Genomic DNA, 8171 nt, shown 5'->3' with positions numbered 1-8171 from the left:
CCAACTATCTTTCTGCTCTTTCCTTGCTTTGATATATGAATTTACTCTTCATATGGCAGCCAAAAATTATCTATATACATGTAAATTTGGCCATGTCACTTCCCAGGCAAAACCTCCAAAGACTTTCTAGAACATGTAGAAGAAAACAAAACAAGAAAAAAACAAACAAAAACAAAAAAATCACTTACTGTGGTCTATGCGGAGCTGCATTTATTATCAGGCTCTTGTCTGTCTCTCTGACCTCATATATCACTCTCACTTCACATTTCATTCTGTTACACTAGCCTTCTGCTCCTTCTCAAAGATGTCAAACATTTGTTCCCCTGCCAGCCTTTGCTCTGACTGTACCCACAACCTAGGCTACTCTTGTTACAGGTTCCCCCAGCTTCTTCCCTCTCTTCACTTAGATGGTTGAAAGGTTGTCTCCCCTGAGAAATCTTTGGCACACCATCAACCACTGCCCTGCCCCACCCTGCTTTCTAGCATTCCTTAACTCCTCACCTATTTTTCTTTAGGGCATTTATCACTTTTTGAAACCTTTTTCTTTCTCTCTCTCTCTCTCTCTCTCTCTCTCTCCATCATCTATCTGTCTGTCTATCTATCTATCTATCTATCTATCTATCTATCTATCTATCTACCAGTTGATCTATCACCTATGTCTTGTTATCACTAGTGTTCTTGCACTGCAATTTAAGTTTTATAAAAGTAGAGATTTCTTGTTGTACTGGTACATCCTCATTGCCTTGAACAGTGCCCGGTATGTGCTCAAAAAATATTGCTGATTTCATTGATTATAACAGAGTCATATATTTCTCAAAGACATATTGATTCCCTTGTGGAAGTTTTGTGACTCTTAAAGGGTATACAGTTTGTGAACACTACTACCATATAAAACCAATGGTACTAGTTGCTTCTAACATAGAGTGGCTAATAATATTTTATATCTTAGCTAAAGGCATATTTTAATGATTTTATCAATAATTTCATTTTTTATTTTACTAATAATTTAGTTAATGTAAGTATCCACTTACCTTCTAAAAGTAGGTTTCAAGAAACGAAAATTGGTGATATCACCATGCTATTGCAATGATAATGTTAAAATGTCAGACACTTAGTAGACTTTCAATAAAGAGTTGATGAATAAATAACCTGTTCAAATAATCCAAATAATGTTTCTTAAGTACAAACAATAGGAAATGATTTTTAAAATTACAGATGAGGGGTAGAGAAGAAAAGAAATAAAAAAGAGATTTCTCCTAGGAGCAGTGGTTCCCACAAGTATCTGCATATTAGAATCACCTAATATATTAAAATCTCAAAAGCCTGACAACAGCCAAGACCAATGTAACCATAATTATGGAGGTTGAACACAGGCATTACTTTTGGAACTCCACAGGTGATTCTAATGTGCAGATAATTTTGAAGAGAAAATTTTAGGAATAAAACTATTGCTTTGCTCTTGGGACAAAGTTTTCACATCTAAGAATTGTTCAGCTCTTTTCTATGGCTACACAACTATTTTTAAGTGTAAAACAACTAGCCAATCAATTTTGTACAATTTTGAAAGTTTTATGAGCTTTCAAGTCTTGATGGTTTGCAAGCATTGGGTTAGGTTATTTTTCAGGTAGTAATATAACAAGTTCGGGTTTTTTTTTCTTTTTTAAATTTTATTTTTAATTATTTTAAAAATGTGAGTACAATTCAGGATTAAGTAGGTACGTGGTCATCATACAGGCAAAGTCTGGGCCTCCCTTTGGACCCCACTTTGCCTGGTTTGATGATCAGGAATCCTTACAGATGTTATTTGCCCCTCCTTCCCAAATTCAGTGTTTTCTAAACAAAGTCCCTGGAACAGTAGTCTTCTAAATGCTATTAATCTTGTGATCTGTGGTCTCTATCTTGGAGACTTGTTATTCATGTAAAACAGTTCTGAGATGTCAAGTAACGAATAAAACTTGATTCTCTTTTTTAACTCAATGTTTTCCAAATATGTTTGAAGAGGAAAGCCCCAAAAAACTCTTTTTACAATTACCCTAATGTACATACGTTTTAAATACCAGGTATACATAGTTTAGATCCACCAACTCATCCCTAGCCCATACCCCTCCTTTAAACTACAGTCCTCCTACTTGATATTTCCATGTACCCTTGCCAGGTTTCTCAAACCTCACAAGTTCAAAACTAAGTTCCTATTTATATAGTCCCTCCCTCAACCCCAAATCACTCCCCTCTTGTAGTTTTCTTCATCTCTATTTTATTTAGCAGATACTTATATGGTTCTTTTGATATGCCAGAAATGAAGTGCTTCACACACTATAACTAATCTAATACCCCACATCATTATTATTGCTATTCCCTTCCTCGTTTTAGAGAAGGGGACACCAAGGCACAGAAAAGTTAAGTGTCTTGTTCCATATCGAATCTGCTGCAGCTCGCTGACATTATCAGGTCATGATTCACATATCTCCCTCTCAGAACTGCTTCCCAGGGCCACCCTGACTAAAAGTTCAACTCCTCCCACTTCCTGTTGTTGCTTTAGTTTTTCCTATCCTTGCCTTTATTTTTCTCCTTGGCACTCACCACTATACATTTTACTTATGTACTGCATGTCTCATACATTAAAATGTATGTTTTATGATGGCAGCAATTTTTGTCTGCTTTGTTCACTGATATATCCCTGGTGTCTGTAAGAGTGCCTCCAGTCCATGAGAGCTTAAAGAATATTATTTGAAAGAATTTTAAAATTTGGCCAGAACCTTGTATACTGGCAAACATACTCCAGGAATCAGTGGACTAGACCATTACAGATTAATAGACTACTTTTATCTTAAGTGAAGAATATTCGGTTTCTCTTAATAATTTATTTCAAGGAAACACACAAGACTAGAGCCAAAAATTTTTGTAATCACGTAATTCTAAAATTCTACAGTGACAAAAAATTGAGAAGTACTATTCCACTTTTGGATGTGCCCATTCATGGCCAGTACTACAAATAAACATTAAAACGTTTTTTTCATAGGAGTTGAGTAAGTAAAAGGGTAAAACCTTAACCAAACTGCATATAATACCACATATAAAGCAATTTAATAATTTTTTAATCCTGCATCCAGAGTTTGTGGTTGCTAGGTCTGAGAAGAATGATGCTGGTAATTTAATGGGTATTGCGTTCGTGGAGTAACTGCAGGGTGCCAAGCACCGTGCTAAGAATTCAAATTTGATAACTCATATCTAGATTATTATATCCTTAAGACATACAGGTCTAAAGATTTCAGTGTTTTTACCTATTACTCAAAATAACATTAGCAGCTTATTAACACTAAAAAAAAGTTTCTTTCAATGTCATTTTTTCCTATGTCTGGTAATTAATTTTTACATGTTAGTTTTATCTATTATGATGCAAAGTAAGCCTATGTGAGTTTTTAATTACCTTATTTAATGGTACTTTGCAGATTTTCTAGGGTTGCTTGAAAGTGAATTTTGGTAGAAGTATTTGTATCAAATATATTTTGTTAAGCCAAATAGATATTTAATATTTTAATTTGAATTATTCAGATATTACAATGGACTTTTCATATGTCATCTTAAATTTTACATTTTGATAATCTAGTACACACACATAGCTAGAATAGCTAAATCACAGAGAAGGGTATATATTGCAAAGTTAATTTCCTTATCAGGCCTAACACTTGGGTCACCAGTTTTCCTCTCCAGAAGAGAGTTCCAGTTTTGGAATATCCTTCAGAGATCTATTTCATTTATAACTGATGCTCATTTATAATTTGCCCAACCTAACACAGTATTGACTTTTATTTGACTAGAAGCCTACTATCACCTACAGATACAATGCCCATGTTTAAAATATGTCTAATGAAATGTGCCTCAAAAATATAGTTTGTCCAAGTGCAAAGTTACAGGGAGTAAAAATATGTAATTGCCTGAAAATGAGATCAAAGATAAAAAATCTCTTCACCAAATAAGGAACTTCTGGGATATAGAAATACATCTTATTTTTTAAAAATCCTACTATGTTTTTACTGCTAAATGTTTTATAGCCTGCATTTTGAACGTTTGATATTTTATTACAAAACTTTTTTTTTTAGTAAATAAAAGATCATGATATTTTAATGTGGCAAAGCTGAAATACTGTTTTTGAGTCTTCCTTTCAAGATATAAAGAACTGCCATATAAAACTGAGTATTAGAATTTTTGAACGATATAAACAAACTCAGCATTAATGATTTGAAAGCAACAGATATTGCAAAAGTGACTTTTCAGACATAGCTTTCTGATATGTTCTTAAAGGGATTGTTCGATATTATACAACACAAATGTGATTCAATAAATGTACTACAAAATTTCTTAAGACTGAACATTTTAACCTTAAGAATTATATAATAGTACAGATAAATTTTACTTTCTTGTATTATTTCCACATATGCTTTTATGTGATTCATGAGAACACTAACTCATACAACTTGTAAGATAATCACACAAAATAGCGGGTTTTTTTGGTCCCATTACTTGAAGAAAAATCACACTACTTGCTATGGCACTGCTTATTTTGACCTAGCACTTCAGGTATATTTTCTTTGGTAAACATTTTAACGATTGCCATGTTTTCCTCTTATAAAATAATCACAAATGATTCATTATGATAACATGTATGTGCTTAAGATGAAATATTACTCAAAACACTCATAGGTCATATTTTGCCAAGATAAGATTAAACCAGTTTGGAGAGGAATAAGCTATATTAAGATTGCATAGAATGAAAACAGAAAAGTTAGGAATGGGAATAGAAAAAAATTACAATTGCAAAGGTACTGGCTCTGAAAAGTTCTATTATTATACAAGATTATCAGTCACATGCTGAGGATATTTTCTTTCATATGAATATCAGCATTCTATTTCCTCTGTGAAATTCTGCATACTTCATGAGCAGTCATTTAGTACACAGGGACATTAAAATATTCAAGGCGTGCTACAAAAGAAATGCATGTATTCTTACACACAGTATACAAACTAACATAGACATTCAGATTTTTAGAACATTTAGTTCACAGTAGTTATCTAAAATGTTTTTGTTTGCTTTTTGTTCTTTGGTTTATAGCTGACTATTTAACTTCTAAACAATATCCAGGGATTCAGATTCATCTTTTATAACTTTACTGCTTATAATGGTAAACAAAATGACCTACTGCCTCCAAAAGTCCTACAAAATCCTAAAGCACTATATTTACTAGTAATACTACAAAAAGATTTTCAGTATAAGTCACCTGGTCAATACTGAGTTAACTGAAAACTAGAATATTCCCTTCCTCTAGTGTTTAAGTTCATCAGGATTTTATTACACAAAGTAGAGATCCTAGAGAAAAATCTTTCCCCCAGAAAAGTGGAAAGCAGTCATCATCTGGTATTTTAAGCAGCAATGAAGGTCTATAACTGTTCACTTATAGCTACAAAAATGTGGATTTGGAACTAAGGATATTACTTTTGAAAAAACCCTCGAGATAGATTTTAAAGAACTCGCCAAACAGATCTGTTATATGTCTATGCCTACACATTTATCTAACAAGACGTTTCTCATATCAACAAGGAAAAAAGGTGAGGTGAGGTTTTTAAATGCCCCTAGAGTGTTTACGGAAGGACTTCTAGGGGCTCCAAGAGTTCCCTGAAATTAGAGGGAAAATTAAAAACATATTTTCCTGGGGAGAGGTACCTGTCACCCCTACTCTCAAAGGGATTATATCTCCCACCAGAAGGCTTGTGACTCCAACTTTAAAATTGCTTATTTAAGTGTCTTTAAAATGTCCTCATATTACTAGTTATTCAAGTTGGAACTGTGAAATGTAGAACTAGAAAATAATATAAAGTGTTCAAAAAAAAAATCTAACAGATCCCTGAATTTATACGACCATTAAACACAAAAGGATCTGATGAGAAAATCAGTTACATTTTAACCCTCAGATAAATTCAAAACATCTAAAAAAGATAGCTGTCCTTTTATCCCCTTGCTCAGAATATAGTGGAACTATTATTATTATTATTATTATTATTTTGAGTTGGAGTCTCACTCCATTGCCCAGACTGGAGTGCAGTGGCCGCTCCTGGCAGCCTCGACCTGCTGGGCTCCGGCGATCCTTCCGCCTCAGCCTTCCAAGTAGCCGGAATTACAGGCATGTGCTACCATGCCTGGCTGATTTTTTGATTTATTGTAGAGATGAGGTCTCACTGCCCAAGCGGGTCTCGAACCCGCAGGCTCAGGCAATCCACTCACCTCAGCCTCCCAAAGGCGCGGGATTACAGGCTGAGCCACCGAGCCCGGCGGAATATAGTGGAATTAAACAGCAAGTTAAAATAACAATATCCATAATAAGTTAAACTCCCAAATACTTCTACTTCTTCTTCTTCTTTTTTTTTTTTACAGAAGCTCTCATTTTCATAGGGAAATTCTACTTCTGTATCAATGGCATTAGTGATTCATGGTATTTAATGACTACTTTTTTGTCAATGAACTTCTGAACATATTTTAATATTCTGTGTAAAAAAAAGATATGCTCCAATGATAGATCATTTTCAGAGCAAAATTCCCTATGAAAATATCAGTTTAATGAAGTCATTGGGACTATCTTTTGGGATTTAATGTAATTAGACGTTGCAGGTAGTGATAAAATATAAATAAAAAACTTGACAAAGATGTAATTATAAACTGAATTCATATATCCTACTACATTTTGATGCCTATCAGTACTCCAGCACGTATTCTAGCATGCTTTCTTATACCCTATGAAAATCTTGCTGTTATACATATTCTCTGTTTTCTCCTGCAGCAGATCAGCCTGCTCAATCGCTTTAAGGACATTTTTCTTAGATGTTTCCTGAACTTCCCTTCCCAAAAGAAACTCATCCAAAATAAAATAAGCCTTCTCAAAATTAAAGATAATATCAAGTTCACACACACTACCAAAATACCTGTCAAGTAATTCCATGTAACGATGAATTATGTCCAGGGTAATTAGTTCATTGTCCTGATCCTCAATAGCACAGCAAAAATACAGACTAGCATATCTTTTGTAAACAATCTTCGGATCTCGCCACTCAAGGAAGCTGCACATTTTTAGGTTTCCGTGCTAAAACGGTTTGAACAAGTTCTCTTGTCATCTTTTACTTCTCTTTGTCTGATAGTGGGACTTACCATTTTTGCAGTCGAAGCTTTCCCTGACGACTAAAAAGCAACATCAACTTCATGGCGGGCGGCGGCGGCGCGAGTGGAGGGGAAGCCCCTGTCTCCGTGCTGAGGAAGGGAAGCCGTGTTGGTGCTCATTATTATTGTTACATCTTTTTGTGTGCCGTTGTGAGAATGTTAGGGCAACAACATTAAATTTCTTGTTAAACTTAGCAAGAGTGGAAGTGAAATCAGGGACATGCTAGTCCAAGTTTATGGGGATAATGCCATAACGACAATGGAAGTGTACAAATGGATCAAACGTTTTTTTTAGGGAACAGAAAGCATCACTGATGAAGAGAGGTCGGGACAGCCAATAGTGATCAGAACTAATGAAAACATAGCAAAACTTGTCAAATTATGTGTCAAAATCGTTGACTGACTGTGGGAAGCATTGGAGACCTAATAAACAGAGAAACAGGAAAATCTTAACTGAAAATCTTGGTAAGAGAAAGGTATGTGCACACATGGTCCAGAAGGAGTTCTCACATTACAACAGTGCACCAGCTCTCACACACAGCACTCTGTGATGGAATTTGTAGCCAGTAAACAAATAAATGTATTTGAACACCTTCCCTACACACCTGATCTGGTCCCCAAGACTTTTTTCTTTATTCGAAAAGAAAGAAAATATTGAAAGACATTTTGGTGACATTTAAAACAGCAAGGGTAATACAGCAACAGCTCTGATGGCCATTCCAGAAAAAGAGTTCCAAAATTGCTTTGCCAGGTGGGCTAAGTGCTGGTGTCAATGCATAGCTTCCCAAGGGGAGCACTTCAAAAGTGAGCATAGTGATAGCCAGCAATGTGGTATACAGCACTTTTTCTGAGATGAGTTTGCAAAAATAATTGTCAGAACTTGTACAATGAGGAAATGAGCTTTATGAACATCTGCTGAAAATATTTACTTGCAGAAGGCTCAGAAATGCAGAACCAGAACCCTTAG

General features: G+C 34.9%; 1 pseudogene; it reads right to left on the bottom strand.

Annotated features, from left to right (window-relative positions):
- Positions 1 to 4946: 4946 nt before the first annotated feature.
- On the bottom strand, positions 4947 to 7263 carry LOC103259384 (annotated as a pseudogene).
- Positions 7264 to 8171: the final 908 nt, after the last annotated feature.

The sequence above is a fragment of the Carlito syrichta genome, unplaced genomic scaffold (assembly GCF_000164805.1).
Source record: "Carlito syrichta isolate Samal-C Ts95f unplaced genomic scaffold, Tarsius_syrichta-2.0.1 Scaffold302657, whole genome shotgun sequence".
NCBI classification, from domain to species: domain Eukaryota; kingdom Metazoa; phylum Chordata; class Mammalia; order Primates; family Tarsiidae; genus Carlito; species Carlito syrichta.
The sequence above is the reverse complement of the archived record's forward strand: the minus strand, read 5'-3'. Positions and strand labels throughout refer to the sequence as shown.